Consider the following 22,378-nt stretch of genomic DNA (forward strand, 5'->3'; position numbering starts at 1 on the left):
CTTTGGACACGTGCGAATGTTTTTATTATTGTCACGTGTCTGCCACGCCTTCGTACGCTCCTCCCTGTCTCCTCACCTGTTTCCCATCCTGTGATTGACTGTGTGTGTGTATTTGTGAGCCGCGTTGCCGATGGCAGCGCGGATTCATTAGTGTATTTAAGTTAGATTAAGTTACGTTAGTTCCCCGTGTCGTGTGGATGTCTGTTTGTTTCCCTTGTGTATTAAACCCCTATCATTTGACGCTATCCTGCCGACGGGTCTGTCTCCTTTCCACCGGATCCGGGGGCCTGACAGAATGAATCCGCCTCGAGACCCAGTAGACCCAGCAGGATAGCTTCCAGCTCGGACCGGCCTTTTTTTTTTTCTCTTTTTCTTCTTTTTTTTTCTCCGGGGAAGGACGCCGCTCCGTTTCCGGTTTCTCCCGAGGAGGACGTCGCTTCACTTCCCCCTGGACTGTTCCGTCAGTCCTTCCGGGCCTGAGTCCAGTGACATCCTCACCACGTTCGCGGAGGATGTCGTCATCCTGGTTGGCCCCCCTTTTTTTTTTTTTTTGTTTGGCGCCCTGCGGCATCGCCCCGCATGTTCCGGTGAAGGACGCCGCTCCGTTTCCGGTACAGATCCCGAGGAGGACGTCGCTTCACTCTTTCCGCGGGGGGGTGCTGCAGGTCCGAGGCGGAGGATCCTTCCCGCCCCTTTTCTCAGGTCGCCGAGGCGGGGGTTTGGCCGCGGTGCGTCGGGGGATGTTGCTCGGCACCTCAGTTCGGCGGTGGACGTCACTCGGCCCTACAGCTCGGCTGTGGACTTCGCTCGGCCCTTCAGCTCGGATGCGGACGTCGCTTCGGCCCTTCAGCTCGGCTGTGGACGTCGCTCGGCCCTCTTTGGCTGCGCCGCCGTGTGCCCTGCTCCCCCCACCTACCTCGCCGTGTGCCTTGGCTCCCCTCGCCTACCTCGCCGTGGTCCTTGCTCCCCCCACTGGCCTCGCCGTCGTCCTTGCTCCCCTCACCTGCCAATCACCGTGGGCCTCGCCCCCCCTCCTGGACCTTGTCGGGTTTTGGCGCTTCGGGAGCCGCGCCTTAAGGGGGGGCTTCTGTCAGGGATCAGCGCGGACCTTTGGACACGTGCGAATGTTTTTATTATTGTCACGTGTCTGCCACGCCTTCGTCCGCTCCTCCCTGTCTCCTCACCTGTTTCCCATCCTGTGATTGACTGTGTGTGTGTATTTGTGAGCCGCGTTGCCGATGGCAGCGCGGATTCATTAGTGTATTTAAGTTAGATTAAGTTACGTTAGTTCCCCGTGTCGTGTGGATGTCTGTTTCCCTTGTGTATTAAACCCCTATCATTTGAAGCTATCCTGCCGACGGGTCTGTCTCCCTTCCACCGGATCCGGGGGCCTGACAGGTACAAAGTAGCATTCATTCCTTGACAGTAACATTAAAATTACATTATTTCTATAGATATAGGAGGTGGCTCAAGTGGTTAAGGAGGATTGGGATACAAGCCTTAGCACTGCCAAGTTTCAGCTGTTGGGCCCTTGAGCAAAACTCTGTAACACGCACTGCTCTAGGGATGCAGTATCATGGCTGACCCTGTGCTCTGATCCCAACTTTGGAAGTTGTGATATGCATAGAAAGAATTTCTATGCTGTAATGTATGTGTGGCAAAAAAGCACAGCTTTAGCACTGATTTCTCTCACGCTAAAAGACTTAAAGAAAAAGCCCTGAGTTCTACATCAACAAATCATATAACCTTGAATCACTATTACTCCTTTTGTATTTGTCTTACTACAATTTATACAAACTAATACACTAGTAATATTGTTCCCTGTATAAATCTAATTACTTTACTATATGTAATCCCTATCCCATCCCTTCAGACCAAAAGGATTAACAAACTTCACTCCAATAACAATTCAATTAAATTTATACAGGGCTTATAACAATCTCAAAGCAGAGTAGAAAACTGAAACAGAGATAAATAGTAAACTAATTTTAAACTTTACCATTTTTACTCTACATTTATCCCCAAGGACCAAGCAGTGAATTTAGGAAGAAGAAAAACACCCCGAGATGATATGAGGAAGAAACCTTGAGAGGAACGAGGTTCAGAGGTTCACCCATCCTCATTTGGACAGCAAATGATGTAAATATAATATGTTCTTTCTAGAACAGTTTATACTCAAGCGGAATTGTGCAACCAAGAGCTCCTGTTGAACTAATAGGTCAGGTTAATTTGTTCATTACAGACTTAACACTAATTTCTTTCTCCCAAAGTCTTCAACCAGTTAGTCTTTAACCAGTTAAATCATCAGTAAATACTTTTGTGTGTTTGTATAAGCAATTAATGTTCAAATTGCGCTGTGTACCTAGAAAAGAGGATGATCAAGAGCACATTTAAGCTGCTGGTAATGTAATACGATGGAAATATTTGATTACTTTCCTTAATTTGTTATATAAATCTTTGAATTTTACAACTCCTCATGCTTACCTGGACAAAAAACAGTACAAATCCTCTTATGTGAGAGGAGCTTATGTGAGAGGAGCTTGTCCCCAGACTGTGGAGACGTCATTTCAGGTTGCCAGATTAGGTTGAAATCTCTCACTAGCATTTGAAATCAAAATTACTCGACAAACGATAATGTTAGAAATAATTGCTGTGTGAGTATAACCATGTTGGAGTTAAATGACTAAAAACTAAATGACTAACTAGATATGAGCTATGCATATTAGGTGAAATGTATAGTATGAAATTTACCAGTCAAATGATTTCACCCTTTTACATCTAGGCAGCAAGCAATTTACTCACTCACTCACTCACTCACTCACTCACTCACTCACTCAAACACAATACAGGGGTTGACTAAAAAAATTAAATGTCAAACCCTACATTCTCTTTTGTCCTTAAAACTTTGTATAACCATATAAAAATATTCATGTTTATCCATGAAATTAAAATGAAATAGAGCACACACGTTATTTGTTATTTATATCTTAGACTGCAGCAGACCAGTCATTTTATCAAGTCTCTTTTTGTACCACATTCCTGTCTAGCACTGGTCAAAATATAGCTACGCCTCAAAAAATTTTCTTGCTGTAGTTTTTGAATAAAAAACGCTTGCATTAACGTAGATTTTAAAATGACGATATTTAATTTCATTTTATTTAACTAAAAAAAATGTAAACAAAAATGTTTTATGTATATAACGAACTCTGGCCTTTTCTGAAGTCAAATGTCAATATTGCGCGCACGTCACGTCCGACTCCTGACACAAGGAAGCGGTGCAGCAACGATGAGGAGTTAGTTGTGATTTACCCCCCAAAAAATGGCAGAAAAGTGACAGAAAACATACAATTTTCACAGTGTTTGGGAGGAAGAGTTCTTTTTACGTGAGTCAAAGATAAGTGTGTGTGTCTCATTTGCGGGACGACTGTTGCGACGGCAAAGCACAATGTGGCGAGACACTTGTCTGCGTCACGAAAGTTTCAGTGCTAACTAGCCACCCGGCGGTGCATTAAGGACAGAAAAAGCCGTTACAAATCCTTTAATGCAAGTGGACATGACATGCACTGCTGAGCAACTAAGTGTTCTGTTCAAATTGGATGCTGGACAGGTAGAGATAGAAATCCTAACGTTGCAAAATGACCTCCACCTCAAAGCCCATCAGTCTGCATCAAACTTTTTGTGCCTTGTGGACACAGAAAAGTACAGTGGTGTACAGTATGCACAGCAGCTATGAAAGTTGCCTGCCTTTTTGGTTCAACCTATCTCTGTGAATCAGCCTTTTCTAAAATGAACTTTATCAAGAACAAACACAGAGCCTTACTGATTGCACATTTACAAGACTCACTCAGACTTGCAGTGTCAAATTATTCACCAGATTACAGTACACTGGTGTGCAGAATGCAGTGCCAGGCTTTCCACTAACAGACATTTACAGACAAAGAAGAGATAACGTGTTCATTGAAAACACCATAACATTAAACTAAAAATGCTGCACAGAAATGTGAACATTTTTTTGAAAAAGACTAAATTACTTGTGAATATTCCTTCCATCATTGTTGTATAAATCATTGTTAATAATTGTGGAGAATAATTAACATTGACATGTGAGCAGTCTCTTCACCATATTATTATTATTATTATTATTAAAAAGTGATCTGTGCAACTTTTCTCTTGAGGAAGTTTGTATCAAACTGGTAGCCCTTCGTACTACTCAGTTCCCTTGAAGTAGCCCTCAGTCTTAAAAAGGTTGGTGACCCCTTGCATGCTAAATAAGTACAACAGTATCAAAACAAATTATAAAATGAATTCTCAGTACTACTGCAATAAGTAAAGGGGTCCAGATGAATGGGCATTTATTACAATCAGGGTAATTTAAATTATTTATCTTTGTTTACACAGAAATACTACTGAATGCATATACTGTACTCAGTTATATTTGTGAGAGAAATCTAACTAGCATAGTCTTACTATAAAATATAGTTATCTTAAATTTAAACATAGTCTTAACCATGCTAAATCCAACACAACAATAAAATACATCCATCAATCACACAGTACATGACAAAAAAACAATATAGCATTAAATATATATTAAGTATATGTCATTAGCTAGCTAGTAGTTATATATGTATACCCATATCTCACACAGATTGTTGTTCTTTATTTTTGTTGTTGTTCTTTGACCTCTTGTTCTTCTACATATTTAAAATCATTTCTGCCACCTGTAATGAAGAATGGCGAAAGTCAACGGAAAGTCAAAGGCGAAAGTCATATGACTCATAAAATAAATGAGTAAATAAATAAACAAGCAGCTGTCAAACTGATGAAGCTATTCATTTAGAAGGTCAGAATTTTGCAGTTCATATTGCAGCAGATGTTTTAAAACATTGAAACATTGTTTTGAAACATTAATTCGGATCATTATTAGCTAAGATTAAATTAGCTAAGCTGAAATTAGAAAGCAATAAGCTGGGTATGTGGTCAATGTTAAACAGTTCTATGGCATGGAAATTACAATTATTTAAGAGGACGAGCACTGAAGGTAGGAATTTATTTGCTGTTACAATCCTCATTTTCTTTAAATAAAAAAAAACTAACTATTTAGCTCTAATAAGGTGGGACTTGGGGGGGCACGGTGGCTTAGTGGTTAGCACATTCGCCTCACACCTCCAGGGTTGGGGTTCGATTCCTGCCTCAGCCTTGTGTGTGTGGAGTTTGCATGTTCTCCCCGTGCCTCGGGGGTTTCCTCCGGGTACTCCGGTTTCCTCCCCCGGTCCAAAGAAATGCATGGTAGGTTGATTGGCATCTCTGGAAAATTGTCCATCTCTGGAAAATGAGAGTGTGCGTGTGTGCCCTGCGATGGGTTGGCACTCCGTCCAGGGTAGATGACGCCTGAGATAGGCACAGGCTCCCCGTGACCCGAGGTAGTTCGGTTAAGCGGTAGAAAATGAATGAATGAATGAAGGTGGGACTTATAAAGCTATAACTCGGTAGTGCATACATGGACTCACACCTGACTAGTGGGACTAAAGTAACGTAGCTTTTCTTTCAGGGACTGGTAGTCCGATCAAGCTGAAATTTGGTATGGTACATACGTGTGCCAATCTTTGATAAATTCTCATGATGACTAAATTAATGAAAATATATGGCTGTCACCAGCTAATCAGATATCAGTAGATATTTAAAAAAAGTTACAACTTAGCTTGCTGATGCAGTCTCACCTTAGTTTCACCTCATATCAGTTTCCAGTTCTGGTTTCTTTGTCCAAGAGACCTGAAATTCTGATGATGGGGCAATGGCAGCCTTGATCTATAAATAAAAATAACTGTCATGTTTTCTGCAATATTTACTTATAGTATATTATATAATTCACTTATAATACATCACAACAATCCGTAATGGCCAATGAGGTAATACCATTACAAGGTATGTTTACCTAATAAACTGACAACTGAGTGTACATTCTTACAAACACACACCTTTTGGAGAACTTTGTCCCTCATGATAGGGTTGCTGAGATCCTCACTGCTGTTAAACTTTAATTTAAAAAATTTCTTCTCAGTAGTAACAGGGGCTACAAAAATGTCATCAATATTGATATTTAGCAAATGTTGTAAAACAGACTTTATTTAATTCCCACTTTGATATATATTTAAAGTGTAAGATTGAACACCATAGACTTGAACTTCACAGAGTGTGAGGTACTGGGTAACGCCGGGAAGGATAATGTTCACATAACGACCCTGCATATTGCAAGTGTAGCTTGCAGAAGCACCAGCAGGGATTCTAGAGATAATGGCACATCTATGGAGGGGGGGGGGAGAGAGAGAGAGAGAGAGAGAGAGAGAGAGAGAGAGAGAGAGAGAGAGAGAGAGAGAGAGAGAGAGAGAGAGAATCTATAATGTTAATAGTTTAGTTAATAGTAAACAATAAGTTAATCTAAAGATAGTAATGCTTTATAAAACTTTCACCACCCTTTTTATATTCTCATACCAAACAGTGCAGAAGAACTGATTTTAATTTATTCTATTGAAAATTTAAATTCTAACTATTTAGATTTGAGAAAACAGTTAATTCCATGATTAATTCATGATGTCATATTTAGAGAATTTTTATAATTCTATAATAATATGTCCTTGTCAATCAGATAAACAACTGCAGTCATAAACTTTACTGTGCATGTTCTAAGTCTGGGTTTAAATGTTCTTAAGTCATAGTTCAGTAATAAAGTTTAATATCAGTTATGATTGTACCACTAATTGATAGAATTTCTTAACAAATGTCTTTATAATTTTTATGTGAAATTGTCAGTCACAATTTCACATACAGTAACATTATAAGCAATTTCAGTGGAACATTATAATGTCTTTAACTGGTAATACATCACAAAAACCTATATAGGCAGCAAGCTTTATATGCAAGTATTAATACAACTCTATAAGAAAAGAATCTCTTTAATGCTGATATTTTTATATAAATATTTGTTTTTCACCTGGGGTTATTATTGCCATTGTTGATTAAGGAGTTTCCAATGTGGATTTCAGCACCATTTATTCGTTCCGCACAGCAGTCGCCTCTGTTAGTGATGATTACATTGTTAATGTCATACACTGCCAACAAATCCACCCTCCACCATGGATTATAATCAAGATTCGTGTGTGTACATGAGAGTGATTTCAGGTCAGATGCTTTGTTTCCATCAATGGCACAGGAAGCATAGTTTAAGAAATATGTAGAAGATTGTGTTGCTACTCCTCTTAGGGCCAGGTTGACTGAAGGGAGGAAGAAAACATATTTATACACACACACACACACACAATTTAATTAAAATTTGAATTTAATAAAACACTCCATTATGAATTAAAATTTGTATGTTGATGTATGTATTTGGAATCTCAATTTTTATACAATAATGTTTGTTAATATTAGATATTGTGAATAGAATTTTGATTATTTTATATATATATATATATATATATATATATATATATATATATATATATATATATATATATATATAAATCTCATATTTTCTACCTTGCTGATGGGTCAGTATCCACTGCATTGAGAAAATGTATAGCCCTGTGCAAAAGTATACATTTTAATTTTACACATTCAACTTCTGTCACCTGCCAACTTAGGAGGAGACGTAATAGGAATAACATCAGGTATTTTAAAAATATATTAAAGCATAAAACATATCATCGTATAAAATAGCTCTGAATATTTATAGGACTTGATCTTAACTTGATCTTAGTTTATTGTTAGTTAAACACTAAAACAAAATTTGTTTTAAATCTATACTTGAAATCTTTTTAATACTTAAAAATGTTTACCTAAAAAAAGAAGCATGAGCCTTTGTGAATTCTTCATTTTCTGTTCCAATAAAATGATAAAACCAGATTTACAACAGCACTTAAGGGAAAAAGTGAATAGCCAATTGAGGAAGCAGCATAGCATTCAGTAGTTTACCAGAATCAGACTTTTAATGTTTTTTTTTTCTAAAAAAAAAGCAAACCGTATAGCAAATATATATTGTATTAAACCAAATAAAGGCATAGTTTAGATTTCTTACCTTGCTTGACACATATCATAAAGTTAACTCCGTGCAAGTCTGAGCTGTCCACTGGTATTTTAGTAAATCATTATGTAACTTATTTAAAAGGCAAATGTACATTTTTTGCAAATGCAAATAAGTTTACCTAAGATTACAGTCCATAAATTTCCAAAAATACAATGCAAAAGGCTATTTTTTGACATAAGCACATTATTCCAGTCTATTAAAGTCTTAGTCTTTGTCTCTGTGTTCTTCCAGTCTTGCCCTCATTTTTTTTTCTTAGACAGCAAACATTTCCTTCTTGCACACCTCCCATGATAATAATACTGTGCAGTCTCTCTATGGATCTCACCATGGTGATACCTCTCACTTCAACAATTAAGAGCAAACCAAAATAAATGTCTAAGGTTTAAATAAGGCAAGTGTAGCAAAATCATTTCATTTTGATTTAAAAAAAAAAAAAGATTAAAAACCCAAGCCCAATATTTTGCAAATATTATTTGTAATGGCTTAGCTTCCCCTGTAAATAAATTGGCATGCCCTCAGCACCTGCTTCAAAATACTCTGGTGTCACCTCTGGGCAAGCTTTCTTCAAATTGCTCTGTAACAATGTTCTAATAATTTGCACCTGATGTGCTACACCTTTAAGTAGGCAAGACCTTTCTTGGTTTTATTTGTTTAGTCATATTACTTGAATCTTCCAATGTTTTTAAAATGAAGATAAAATGCTCATATGTTTAATTAACTATATAAAAAAGGCTTTCATGGGTAGATAGATAGATAAATAGATAGATAGATTATTTATCATTCAAGTATAGGTTTTTCTCCAGGATTACAATTGCTTTTTGAGTCAATCCTTGTCTGATTCATAAAAACTGTTGTACTAATGTGTTGCAGTAAAGCAAAAAATTTCACAGATAAATTTGTTTTGAATCACCAAGCATTCAATTTATTGTTGTTTAAAAGATTAGAACTATCAGGATTATGAGACTGTGAAAGTAATGGGGGTAAAACATTAATGACATCTGTATTTGAGTTGTTGAAATGTGTAGATGTGTTTAATTATAAGAGGAATTGCTCAAAAAAATCGTACTAGACAAATGGATTATATTCACTATTAATAAAATATAAATATAAATTAATGTTATTAAATAGTATTTCAATTATTGTTTATTTCAAAAGTTAACACTGCTTAACAATCCAATTTCAGGGGGGTTGGACTTCAAGATTCTTTTTTAGCAAAATAGAATTTTGCATGAATTCTGCATTAGGTAAGTCAAAGCTCCTTAAGTTATTTGCATCTACAGGGTGTAATGGATAAAGAGCTAAGCTCAATCATGTGGCAGCAATATAATGCATAAGATCATGCAGATACAGATAGGAGCTTTAGTCAATATTCACATCAACCATCAGCATGAAGAAAAATTGTGATTTCAGTAATGATGACAATTGTTTGCACCTGTTTACAGAGAATAGCAAAAAAACCAAACACTTTTTTATGAGAGGAGAGAAGATAATGGCTAGATTGCTAAAAGCTGACAGAAAAGTTACAGAAACAATAATTCTTTACAACTGCAGTGAGCAGAAAAGCATTTTGGAACATACAACATGTCAAAGTTAATGCGGATGAGTTACAACCAAATTAGGTTCCTCTCCTGTTTGTCAGACAAGAACAGGAATCTGAGGCTAGGTGGGATAATAATGTGGAAAATATTGTCTTTCAATTATGTGATGCAATCATGTCTACATTGACCAGAATCTCAAAGAAAGTTTCTCAAATGAAACGTCACAATCATTAGTATGGTGTTCTTAATAAAGTGACTGGTTAATATATATTGCAGCAAGTAAAATCTCACATGTAGAGTGTGCTTAGAGTAATGTAAAATTTATGCAAAATATGTTTTTAGAACCATGTGTGTGTGGAGACAAGTGCTTTTCAGGTAAGAAAGGTAGCCTTGCCCATTCAGGTTCAGGTCTAAAGACTTTTTTATTTTTCCAAAATGACAGTTTATTTTGGACCACACAAAATACCCTATATAAAATATCAATTCCCTAAAGCAAATGGCAGCTTCTCTTTCCTTTTTATTAGAGATTTGCAAAACGCTGGTGAAAGGAATGTCTGGTGGCATTTCAATAAATGGGCACAAACCTACAACAATAGCCAGCCAGTTCCAGGAACTATTTCACCTACTTTTTGATTTTGGGTTTTGGACAGGCAACAAATACCCTGCATTGGCATTGAACTTGACAACTTTCATATAGTATGAACTGTCATTCTCAAGCAAATTTAAGTTGTTGAGTTTTGCCCTCAGATCCACAATGCGCTAAATTTAATTTTTGCTGTTAGATGGTCCTTTCTCCCATTGTTCTCTAATGACATCTAGTATGCCACTGGGCCTACAATAATTCAAATGGGAACAAGCTCTGGAGGCCTGCAGAACTCTCAAACTGCAAACAAAAAGGCCCCAAGCCACTTATCCAAGTGCCAAGCATCATAAATAAACTTATGAATCATATTTTTAAGCATTTGATTAAACCACTCAATGTTAAATTCTGGTATGAATTGACTTAATCTGCTGTACCTAAGATCTATTTTCAGTCTTCCTAAAGTCTGTCTAAAGTATAAACAGAATATGAATAACATATAATGAAATAGTAATCCAAGTTTTATTGATATTGATAACAGTTATAAGCTCAAGCATTGTAAAGACAGCCAGATGTCTCCTATATTAGCCACCTGTGTAAGCTTGGAAAACAACTGAAAAGACTGAAAAGCTCAGTGACCAGATAAGCAGTGCCTATTACATAAAAAAACTATAATACCTCCATTAGGTAAATGTTGTAACTTCAGAAGCAAAACAATAAATGAGAGGAAAAGTGACCTCAAATACATGAACGTGTGCTTTAGATGTCGTGCTTCATCCAGTCATTTTGCCAAAGACTGTGATACACCTCTATAGTGTAAAGAATGTAACGGCAAGCAGCGTGGTTCATTACAGACAGGTCCACCACTATGGAAAACTGAATTATTTTGTTAGGGGCTACTGGGGCAGTTTCCAACTAGACCACTGGTTTTATCACAGTCGGCTTTTCCTTGTATTCCCCTTGTGTCTTATGTATTGCCTTTCCCTATTGTTCCACCTTCCTGTCATGTCATCTGTTCTTCATTTAGTCTAATGATCTTATTTTCTTACACATTTTAATTGAATGGGACATGCTTCCAGATGAGAAGTCTTACATATAATGACCAGAGAATGCTAGACACCTCTCAAAGCCCTTGCTTGTGAAGCTCAACAATCCTGCCCTGTCCAAAAACAGAAACCTTTTTAGCTTTTGCCATCAGGAGATCATGACAGTGTGACTGTCTGAAGGACAATGACATTAAAGTCATATTTTTGCACAGATTTAAAATTTTTGAAGGCTATATTATTAAACTTTTGATCATCTGAACAGCCTGTTTGAGTTTAAATGCAGTTAATAAATTTCCAACCTCTGTCAACCTGGTCTTGAGAGTTTTCTTTGCTTTTACCCATCATGAGATGTTTCTTGTGTGATACCTTGGTAATGAGACCTTTTTATAGGCCATCAGTTTGGACAGAACCAGCTGATATTAAGGGGCAGGATTGCTTTCTAATTACTGATTGCCTTTTTTGCACCTCCCTTTCTTCATGTGTTCAATACTTTTTCCCTGTGTCATTTAACATTATTAAACATAACTTAATTTACGGACATCTATGTTTAATTTCTTTGCATGTGTGGATGGAATGGGTTGTTACCAACATCTGGTGAAAATTTCATGTCAATAGCACCTTTAGAAATAAATTTACTGAGAAAAATGGTGACGTGAAAGCTGTGCTTAATACTTATTTTACCCGCTGTATATATGTGTGTGTGTGTGTGTGTGTGTGTGTAGGTAGTAGAATAGCAGAAAAAATGCAGGGATTTCTTTGTTTTTACCTATAAGCAATACAAATAGCCTCAAGGAACAGTTATGCAATGTTAGCCTTTGAATCCATTCAAAAGTAGCAACCCACCCACAGATTACATTAAACCATTCCATTTATGCATACCAAATATGACAGATGATATGAATACAGATGTTAACAGATATGCTTCAACAGTATTAATGCAATAATTGTGTAGTGGCACAAAGGAACAACATTGCATACGATAGTTCTAAGCTTGGTAGAGGATAGCCTATTGCCATACTATTTTATCAACTAGGGTTAGTTTTCCTGTTAGTTGTTAGGGTTAGGGATAGTATGCTTATAAATAAGCACCTACTTTAACAATGGTCTACCCAGCAATCATTTATATTTGTCTTGTATCCTGCTGACATTATTAAATTAGAATTTAAAGGTAGCTAATATGACTGTATAGCAGACTGTTCACCAGACTCAGACCAAACCTTGGCTCAACACCTCTTGCTGATACAGACATTGATTACTTTGTAGATGGTTCAGAAATCCATTTGGCCAACCATGTAGGCTGCATGTCAGTTAGTAAAAGAAAAGACGACAAATATATACTATGTGTTTGCTAAAGCTGTGTCATTTATTTGGGCCTGTTTGGAAACACAGATCTTTTAGAGCAGCTTTGTCCAATCTTTTCTGGAAAGGGCCGGTGTGGGTGCGGGTTTTCATTCCAACCAAGCAGAAGCCACACCAGAGTCTAATAAAAGCCAAGAACAACTGATTAAACAGGTGGAATCAGGTGTGGCTTCTGCTTGGTTGGAATGAAAACCTGCACCCACACCAGCCCTTTCCGGATAAGATTGGACACCACTGTTTTAGAGTTAAGGAATCCTATTCAAAGTGAACAAATGAATCAGTTAATGTAAGCTTATACATTAATGAAATTAATGTAAGAGGTTATAATAATAATAATAATAATAATAATAATAATAATAATAATAATAATAACAACAACAAGTATTTCGGTCTACATATCTACAGATAACAGTCGTTAAATATTTGTCAGAGTGCTAAATCTGTGCCCACACTAAGGAATAGGACCCTCAGCACCAATAGGTTACATACCTATACCAGAAGGTCCTTGCAAATATCTGGTAAAAGACTATGTAGACATGATCAAGAAAGTACAAAGTAAAAAGGTATATGTTGTATACCATAACATTAGATCTATTAACATTTGAAGGGAATAACATTGAGTGCCTCCTTACAATGGCACCTGTCATGTCTGTGATGACTAGACGAATGGGTTAGTGCATCTCCAAAATCAGTGAGATCAGTGTATTTTCCTTCTTCACTGACATGAGATCCAATAGTATTAGTCAATATTATAGTGTTCTTTTATAAACAATTATTGTCCATATGTCTGTACCTGTAAAAGAGGAAGAGAAAGCGTGCATAAGCTGGCTGTAATGTAAAGTACATTAAAAAAAAGGTAGTCTTCACTTAATCTCCTTAATCTGTTATTAAACTGATTTCATCCTTACCTGGACTAAAACACTTCAAATACTTACTTACTTACTGATTTCTGTTAACTGGGTATGTGCCCAATGACAAACAACTTTATGGCATAGACTTTATGTTTATTTAATATTAGAAATACTTGCTGCTATGATTTTTATTTTCTTTGAATGAAAAGGCTCAATAACCATTTAGCACTGTCATTTAGCTCTGAATATTTTGCTTTCTTGGATTATATGCAAAAGTTTTTGTTAACAAAATAGCCCTAGGACTTTATTAAATATTAAGGATTATATTAAAAATTACTGTCAAACCACTCAGCTTTGTAAATAGTAAGGTTGTCACAATCAATTCTAATAATGTTTAAGTAAATTCTCATAAAAAAAAAAAATGTGGCTGTCAGTGTTTTTCATGTTCACAGATGTCAAAGTGAAGTTGAAACAGTGGCGGATTTAAGCATGGGCGACATGGGCATCCGCCCAGACTGGTACAGCTAGAGCGCCCAAGTTTTAAAAAATTATTGTAAAAGTATAACATCAAAGTCCTGCGACTGCAGCCCACGGGCAGGATCGATTTTGCCCCATTTTTCATGAGCTGAACTCAAAGATCTAAGACTTTTTCTATGTACACAAAAGGCCTATTTTTCTCAAATATTGTTCACAAATCTATGTTAGAGAGCACTTCCTCCTTTGCCAAGATAATCCATGCACCTCACAGGTGTGGCATATCAAGATGCTGTATAGACAACATGATTATTCCACAGGTGTGCCTTTGGCTGGTCACAATAAAAGGCTACTCTAAAATGTGCAGTTTTATTACACAGCACAATGCCACAGATGTTGCAAGTTTTGAGGGTGCGTGCAATTGGCATGCTGACTGCAGAAATGTCCACCAGAGCTGTTCCTGTGAATTGAATGTTCATGTCTCCAAACTGTCTCCAAATGCTTTTCAGAGAATTTGGCAGTACATCCAACCGGCCTCACAACCGGGGACAAACACATACACCATCAAATGGAAATATTTATCCAGTTAAAAATTAGCATTTGTATTGTTTCAATTTAAAATCTTGTAATAAGTGTGTACAATGTGTAATGTTTTAATGGTTGGGGTTGGTGGTGGGGTTGCTGAGAGGGGCTTTCACCCAAGGTGCCATCCAAACTAGAACCGCATTATATTCTATAATCTCCAAAATAGATTATAGAATATTAAAAATTAATAAGTATGGTCTATTAATTTTTAATATTCTATAATCTATTATATATTTAGGTTGATAAGCACTGGCTAATGTGGGTGCTTTATGCAACTAGTACTTAGACCCAGACATTATTATTATTATTATTATTATTATTATTATTATTATAGTATTAGTAATATGAGGAGGAAGATAAGAAGTAGTTTTTTTAAGATTTAGTACCTTTTTTAAGCTTCAGTTTCCACTTCTGGTTTCTTTCTCCAAGAGACCTGAAATTCTGATGATGGAGCAATGGCAGATTTGATCTATGGAGAAAAATTACTGTTATGTGCTATGTAATACTTAATTTACAGTGTGTCACATAATACACTTATTATACAGCACAACAGAAAGACAGCAGTCAGTAATGGTCAATGAGTTTAACAAGATATGTGTATCTTATAAACTGACAACTGAGTGTATATTCTCACAAACACACACCTTTTGAAGAACTTTGTCCCTCATGGTAGGGTTGCTGAGATCCTCACTGCTTTTAAACTTTAATCTCAGAAATGCCTTCTTAGTAACAGGGACTACAGAAAAGTCATCAATATTAATATTTAGCAACTGTTGTCAAATGGATAAGGACTTTACATTTATATGAAATTAGGATTTAAATATAAAAGTGTAACCTTGAACACCATAGACTTCCACTTCACAGAGTGTGAGAATGTGGCTAGGACCAGGAATAATGACGTTCACATAACGACCCTGCATATTAAAGGGTAGCTTACAGAGGCACCAGCAAGGATACTTGAGATAACAACACATCTACAGAGGTCAGGTCAGGGGAGATAATAGAGGGGTAATCAATGTTAAATAATAAGTTGCTCCAACGTTAATAATGCCTTATAAAGAATTATTAAAGAATGGCACATCATCATTTTTCAGGTTTAAGTTTGTATAATAAAATTACACAAACACATAATTCATCATAACCCTAACATTATAGCAACTGTTCCTTCAACACACTCTCTCTTTTTCTCACCCTGAAGTTAATAAGTGTGTTAGCCTATTACATATATTTTGCAGTAATTTACTATATTCTGTCCTTAATCTGTTCACTTGTATCTTCTAACATACAAATGTCTTCATAAGGTTTAATTATAGGAATGAGAACATAACTGAATGAGTGGATTCATATAAGCCTGAACAACTGTCAGGGCTACACTGGCAGAAAATGAATCTGACCATTTCCATTTGAGAATACAGTTCATTCCGTGATGATTTATATGTCAGAATTACAGATTTTTTTATCATTTACAATGTCCCTGACAATCAGATCGTATTGAAGTAATAAACCGTTATGTACATGTTTTGTAATAAATTTTTATTTAAATGTTAAATGTCTACTTTAAAAAAATAAAGTGTACAGTATTGTAAAAAAAAATCAGTAATCAGTAAAATCCCTAATTGAAGACACTTAAAATATTTTGTAATATATTTCATAAACAACTTAAATTATGTATACAAATAATTCAGTCACAATTCCACATTACATTATAAGCAACATAGTGGAACATTATAATGTCTTAAAGTATAGAAAGTATATAAAGTTGTATATGCATAACAAAAAAGTATAGTAAATTGCTGAAACATGAAGCTTTATTAGCAAGCAGTAATAAATCTCTAAAAGTAAACAGTCATTTTGAATTTTATAAATATAAATTTTAATGTTTTTGTTTTTTTTCACCTGGGGTTATTGTTGCCATTGTTGATTAAGGAATTGCCAATGTGGATCTCAGCACCATTTATCCGTTCTGAACAGCAATCACCTCTGTTAGTGATGATTACATTGCTAATGTTATACACCACCAACAAATCCACCCTCCACCATGGGCTATTCTAAAGATATGTGTGTGTACATGAGTGGTCATATGCTTTAGTTTCTTTGTTGCCATCAATAGCAAAGGATGCATCACAGTTAGAGTATGTAGAAGATTGTGTTGCTTTTCCCCCTAATGCCAAATCAACTGGATGGAAAACAAGAAAACCAGCATGCACACACACACACACACACACACACACACACGCGCACACACACACACACACACACAGAGAGAGAGAGAGAGAGAGAGAGAGAACAGTAGAGAGAGAACAGTTTTTAATTTAATTTAATTTTAGCTCAAATTGTTCGGATTGTCGTTTGACTTTTCCCTACATTAATTTAGGCATGAGGAAACTCACACCTTTTGTACCATGCAGTTATTTATATTTTATAGAAAAATGTATATTCTTACCTTGCATTTAGGTCAGTTTCCACAGCATTGAGAAAATATATATCCCTGTGCAAAATTATATATTTTAATTTTATACATTTGAGTATGTTATGGCTTAGGAGGATGCGTAATAGGATCTGATATTGTATATAGGTATTTTAAAAATATATGAAAAAATAAATTCTATTTTAAATTTTCTGAATATTTACAGGAGATAGTAAATAAATCATTTTGGTGGTACATGGCTTACTGTAACAAATGCTAACACAATATTTGTTTTAAATATACTTGATATATATTTATATACATATATATATTTTAATTAGTTCTTACCTAAAAAAGGAGGCATGGACCTTTGTGAATTCTTCATTTTGTGTTTAGATGGAATGATAACAACTTCAGATATTCAACTGCACTTCATGAAGAAATGAGAATAGCTAGTTGAGGAAACAATGAACTAGTTCATCAGAATCAGATTTTTATATACATAAAATATATTAATGTTGTATTAATATTATAAAATATATTAAGCTGAATAAAAACATAGTTTAGAGAGATTTCTTACCTTGTTTGACTTATTTCAGAAGGTCAATTCTGTTTACCTCTGAGCTGTCCACGTGGTGTGTCGGTAAATGATTATGTAATTTATTTAAAAGGCAAATCTTTTTTTACAAATGCAAATAGGTTTGCCTCAGATGACAGTCTATAAAATGTTTTACAATAACATGATGCAAAAATCTTCTTTTTAGGTTGAACAAAATGTAAAATATCTCATGAGTCAGTCCTTGTCTGATGAAAAATGTGTTGCACTAAATATAAGCAAAAATTTCACAGATTTTAAAATTTCATGTGATGTATCAATAAGCATTAATTTTGGTCATCTGATTTACTGTCATTTCTTCTTTAAGAAATTGTAACTGTTTAAGCATATGTAATTAATTAGCAATTAAAACGTTTTTAACTTTGAAATTAAACAATGTGTAACCATTTAATTTTCATGGGTTTTGAGCGTCTTCAAGAATTTAGGATAATAGTATTTTGCATGCATTTGGCATTGGGCGAGTCAAAGCTCCTTGAGAATCAGAAGTTATTTGCTTCTGCAGGATGTACTGGGATAAGTGCAAGGCTCATTCATGTAGCAGCATTGCACTACACAAAATCATGCAGTTACAAATAAAAACTTCAGTTAGTATTTACATCTACCATCGGAAAGGGTGAAAAATTGTGATCTCAGTGTTCTTAGTGATAATGGCATGGTTGTTCACCATTGTTGAGTTTAAACAGAATGGTGAGAATAAAACACCTTGTTTGATGAGAAAAGAGAATGGCTAGAATGGTTCAAGCTAACAGAAAGGTTATACTAACAAATGTTCTTTATAGCATATATAACATGTCCAAGTGAATTAGGACAAGCTACAACTGAAGGATTTTGTTTCTAGTTATTTTATGCATAATCCACGCCTGACATTCATATGTAATCAGCATCTGATGTTGCTGTGCCCCACCTGTAATTAACATACAGTATAAACATTGTGCTTGTGCCCCACCCGTAGTTAACATAATGGCCTATCTGTAAAGCAATCAGCTGATCAATACACAGGATGGCCTTCTGTCCTGTCTATTGTAATTAGGAGGCCATTTGTTACCAGGTACAGTATAAAGTCTGGTCACACAGACAGTACCTTTGGGTTAAGTTCCAGAAGACTGCTATGCTACACAAACATCTTCAATAAACACTTTTCCCCTGAACTTGCTTACTTTTCTTTTACGTATTAGAAGGATTGTAGTACGTTGAACCACCCAACGACCGTGCAGCCAAATTCAAGGAAAATCTAACACAACCAAATTAAGTTCCACTCCTCTTTGTCTGCCATGACCAGAAATCTGAGGCTACAGTGTGCATGGACACACTGAAACTGCAAAAATGGTGTCCGATATGATGAAACATGATTTATGTTGTAAACTGTAGTTGATCAGAAACTAGCATCAACAGAATGAATCCAAACCTGCTGATGCAGGTGATATAATAATGTGAAAAATATTTCTTTCAATTATATATTGCTGTCAATATCTACATGGACCAGAATTTCAAAGGAATGTTTCCATTGCATTTATGATTACCGACCCATTAGTATCATCAGTATGGTGTTCTTAATAAAGTGACTGGTTAAGGTATACATAAAAACAAGTAAAATCTCATGCTCCATCTGCTTTGAGTAATGCAAAGTTTATGCAAACAATTACTATGCAACCTTCCTTAGCTCAAATGGTGCCTCTCCTTATTGGTCCACTGATGACCCATTTTAGGTCTGTGTTCATAGCTTATGGTCTGTCACCCCTTTTGTTTGGAACCCACCAGGGCTCAATAGATTTATAATCATTGGTACCAATAAGTAGGCTGACATCAGCTTCATTATGTGGGATACATATTCTATAAGAGTAAGGCAATCTGCTCATATCTTTCAGCTGAGATTTTCCTTTTCCACTAAATGTTTATTTTCATTGGTAATATAGATAAGATGCATTATTTTTAGGGTTACTATTTATCTTGGACCTCCTCTTTCCTTTTGATATCCAAGATTTCTCCAGACTGTGGATAATCTGAAGCATTCTAATGCCAACTGATTACCTAGGAATCCTAGCTCTTTTTTCCCTCCCCTGCTGTGTCTGGAAAGCTTAATTTCACACTGCTCTTTCAGGTCATAAGGAAGATTTATGATAAAATGTTTACGTTAATCAGATTATTCACCTCATCCATGAACTCTGTGTCATATGAAATATTTCTACAGACTATAATAAGCAGAGTGTATACAATTAATACTTTCCTATCTTCTACTCTCCTTTTTGGTCATTCAAGTGTTCTTTTGTGAAAGTCCTTCGATCGGTATCCACACCGAACCGAGCCAAATCCAATATTTTGTTCTCCATGGTTGTTTAAGAAATAACAAACTATTATGTAATAATAACGCATGTCCCTGATTTGGAAGCATTTCACGCTTGATACAGCGGGGAGTAGCACAGCAAATGGTAATATTTGCAAATCCAGAGTTGCAAGAGGTGGAAGTAGTACTTCGAATTACTACAACTTTAAACAAGCATCTTCAGAAGCATCAAGTTAAAGAACATGGGGAGTTTGTGCAAGTCGAATGGATCAAAGCAGCAGACCTTGATGGAAACATATCGAAGGCAAGAAAAAACTTCCTAATCAGAGCAAAGAAGCTGTAAAAAAAAAAACAGAAAAAGTACTGGAATTTGTTGTTCTACAGTATATGATCTTTCTATTGTGGAAACCATTGGTAATTTTATTGTAACATAACGGTAAAATATTTCCCAAATGACACAAAAAGTAAAATAAACAAATTAATTACTTATATTCTAAAGAAATAAAGACTCATAAAATCACGAGACTCCTTTGGTTCACTGAAGTCTTAACAAAAATAGATTTTGTGAAACAAGTTCCTTTTAATTCAAAATAAATTCATGTTGGGGAGAGTGGGCACTGCATCTTGGGGCACGTGGTAACAGACTTTAGATAGTAGTGTCTACATACATTGGTATGACAAATCTACCTTTGTTTCCTGGCTGTCATACCAACACTGTGTGTAAAAATGAACACTAAACATCAAACAACTTTGAAAGATATTAAAGGGAAATCATGTTAGCATAGTGAAGGAGAGAGCGGGGCACAGCCTAACAAGGCCACATTGTAACAGACTTCATTTTGTACTTCCCACATACACTGGTATGATATATCTATCTGTATTTATTGTTCCATATAAACACTATGCACACTATGTTCCATATATACATACACTGCCAAGTGCCCTCTGCTAGATGGACCACTCATCAGGTAAGCCAGACAGTGCCACTCCACCCATTCTATCCTCCCCTGTCATAGTTGGATGATGAACTGCCCCAGCACCATTAAGTCAACTATGTCCTTAGCACTGCACTCCTCTGTGAGCAGACAATTTCTCAAAGACGGTGAGTAAATACAAACAGGTGCCCGAGCATACTGAGCATCATCAGCAAGTGGAAGCGGTGACAGTGCTGTTCCGGGCAGCGCAACCAACCTGTTGCAAAAGGGCCCATTCAAAGTCTAAGTTCTCTAGCAGGTTCATGCTGAAGAGCTGATGGGCTATGAACTGGGCTTCCCATGATAGCAGCAACAGCAGTCGAACTGGCCAATGTGATGCTAAATAAACCATACAATCTTGAAACAAAAAGATGGATTATTGACACTGTTTTCATTAAGACCTTATCAATCATGATATTTCTGAAAAAATAGGTTGCTGGATTTATTTGAAGACTAACAATCAGAGTAAAAAACTACAAAAGTACTCACACTAGTATTAAACCTTCTGGATTTTTAGAATGGATATATATATATATATATATATATATATATATATATATATATATATATATATATATATAGTAAAGACACACACCTTTAAAGAACCTCATGATAGGGTTTGTAAGGAGGAGGCATACGGCTGGGGATCCATTTGCAGCAATTTATTGTATATACACAAACGAAGTCAGACAGGCAGTGATCAGGACGGGCAAAAACACTAGTATCGGGATAGGCAAAAATCGGAATCGAGAACAGGCAAAAAGGTCGGGGCAGGCAGCAAACAATCAGAAAAGTCAGAATCAGGAAACAGAGTCCCAACGGGAAATCAGAACACAGTAAAACGCTCAGAATGACAGTACAAAGACAAGTTGAGACCTCGCACTGGTATGAAATTCAAGTGTGGTTAAATAGAGAGCGGAGATGAGGATCAGGGAAGTGCAGTCCGGAAGCGTGCTAATACTCCGGGGACGCGTCTCTATGGTGACGCTAGGACAGCGGCTCGTTGCTTGTGAAAGAGCCCCCCCTGCGAGCGGCTCCCGCCGCGAGGACGTTTGCGGCGCTGGGGTCAACCCCGTGAATGGGGAGCTGGTTTGTTGGGGTACCGTTGGTGGTAGTCGGCGGCGAGCGAAGGATCCAGGATGTCCCCCGCTTTCTCCCACGAGCGTTCTTCCGGACCGAATCCCTCCCAGTCAACCAGATACTCCAAGCGGCCCCCTCGGCGTCTGGAGTCGAGTAGTTCGCGAACTTGATATATTTCCTCGGCGTCGACTAGCAGTGGCGGCGTTACGGGCGGAGCAGTGGCGGTGTCAGGATGCTCTCTCGGCTCATCGGCGGGCTTCAGGAGAGAAACATGGAAGGTGGGTGAGATGCGGTAGGTGGCCAGCAGTGCGAGGCGGTATTAGACAGGGTTGATTTGCCTGAGGATTTGGAACGGCCCCACATACCTGGGACTGAGCTTACGGCAGGGTAGGCGGAGGGGAATGTCGCGGGTCGAAAGCCAAACCCACTGGCCGGGTTGGTACTCGGGATGTTCCCTGCGGTGTCTGTCAGCCTGGGTTTTCTGTGCCCGGACGGCTCTCCGTA

At 36.8% G+C, this 22,378-nt stretch overlaps 1 pseudogene; it reads right to left on the minus strand.

The window, feature by feature from the left end:
- Positions 1–5,727: 5,727 nt before the first annotated feature.
- LOC132858240 (uncharacterized) lies at positions 5,728–17,308 on the minus strand (annotated as a pseudogene).
- Positions 17,309–22,378: the final 5,070 nt, after the last annotated feature.

The sequence above is a fragment of the Tachysurus vachellii genome, chromosome 2 (assembly GCF_030014155.1).
Source record: "Tachysurus vachellii isolate PV-2020 chromosome 2, HZAU_Pvac_v1, whole genome shotgun sequence".
Lineage (NCBI taxonomy): Eukaryota > Metazoa > Chordata > Actinopteri > Siluriformes > Bagridae > Tachysurus > Tachysurus vachellii.